This window comes from Bombina bombina, chromosome 1 (genome assembly GCF_027579735.1).
Source record: "Bombina bombina isolate aBomBom1 chromosome 1, aBomBom1.pri, whole genome shotgun sequence".
Lineage (NCBI taxonomy): Eukaryota > Metazoa > Chordata > Amphibia > Anura > Bombinatoridae > Bombina > Bombina bombina.
Genome location: NC_069499.1, coordinates 871,488,585 through 871,490,349, shown reverse-complemented (window position 1 = coordinate 871,490,349; position 1,765 = coordinate 871,488,585). Strand labels below are relative to the sequence as shown.

At 34.4% G+C, this 1,765-nt stretch overlaps 1 non-coding gene across 1 annotated transcript; it reads right to left on the bottom strand.

Moving 5' to 3' along the window:
* Positions 1–782: 782 nt before the first annotated feature.
* TRNAR-CCG (transfer RNA arginine (anticodon CCG)) lies at positions 783–855 on the bottom strand. The gene has a single exon. It is a non-coding gene; the product is annotated as a tRNA-Arg (tRNA).
* Positions 856–1,765: the final 910 nt, after the last annotated feature.

Genomic DNA, 1,765 nt, shown 5'->3' with positions numbered 1-1,765 from the left:
ACTAAACCCAAACTTTTTATTTTATGATTCAGGTAGATAATACATTTTAAAGAACATTCCAATTTACTTATATTATCTAATTTGCTTAGTTTCTTAGATAACCTTTGTTGAAGAAATAGCAATGCACATGGGTGAGCCAATAACACGAGGCATCTATGTGCAGCCACCAATCAACAGCTACTGAGCCTATCTAGATATGCTTTTCAGCAAAGAATATCAAGAGAATGAAGCAAATTAGATAAAAGAAGTAAATTAGGAAGTTGATTCAAATTGCATGTTCTTGATAAATTATTAAAGAAAAAAAATTGGGTTTCATGTGCCTTTAAGGCTTTAAACTATACTTACAAAATAAATATTACTAAATGCTGCGTCAGGGGGGTGACAAGACAAAACTTGCATATGGGAGATGTAAAGTGTCTACTTATTCAAACACGTGTATAAATCACACTAGCAGATTTAAAAAGCAATATGTAGTATTTATAGTTTTGTAATTAAATATAAATAGTATAAAATGGCACTACTGTTCTGTTGTATGGATATTATTTTTTTTCTCCCAGGAAGCAGGTATTTGTATTTCGGTTATTTTTTCTTTTCAAGAGATTAAGTGTGTGTAATCCACAATGTTTCATTTGAACAATATGGTGATGATTATATGTACTTTATAATAACTAGAGCCAATTACAGACAAATACATTAAGATAATAACGTGAGTCACGCAAATCAAACATCCGGTTTTCATTTGTATATAAATGTAAATTCTTTTTCTTAAAAATAACTTGAGACGACCCAGGTGGGACTTGAACCCACAATCCCCAGCTCCGGAGGCTGATGCCTTATCCATTAGGCCACTGGGCCAGACAGCAAGAATTTTACAAGGAATGCTAATAAAAGCCTGAAATGGGTGAGGTTTATGGAGCATGTGTTCATTGCTGCTATAAAACAATGCGATGTGACTGACTGCCAAATACAGAAGTCACTAACGTGAAGGGCAAAGAGGGGAAAGTACAATACGTTATTAAATAAAATGTATACGAGTCCCAGATAATTAAAACGAGACAGAACAAAAAGCTAGAATAATGCAGCGATGTGAATGTAGGAGAAGCAACGTATAGGGAACAGCTGTCGTGCATAATCAGAGCTGATGCTGTGGCGTTATAATCGCTCATAGAGACACTGGGGAGATTTATTAGGGTCCCTCTGCAGTCTCTCAAGTTCTTATATGGTTCTGCAGAAGGGTGAGACATACGACATAAATTGCTTGGGCTCAGCATGATAACATAAGCGTTTTTATATATATAGCAGTTTTTATAAATAGTACAGGGCGTTTATGAAGTTTATACACGCTCTTAAAGCTACAGTGCAGCATTCTGTTTTCATGTGCTTGGATTACACCAACACATTTCTTTGAAATTTGGCAGTTTTGTGGGCTCCCAGGTGACAAACTCTGATAATTTAAAGTAGTAGTATTTTTAAAGCCACAAAGTGTTTAAAAAATGTAATTTTCCCTATCTCTTAAAGAGACAGTCTTGTAAAAATTTAACTTTTATGATTCTGATGGGGCATGTCATTTTAAACAACTTTTCAAATTACTTTTATCATCAAATTTGCTTTGCTCTTTTGGTATTCTTAATTGAAAGCTAATCCTAGGTAGGCTCATATGCTATTTTCTAATCTTATCTGAATGCATTTGACAGTTTTTCACAGCTAGAGGGCATTAGTTAATGTGTACCATATAGATATCATTGTGCTCACGCACCGAGGAGTT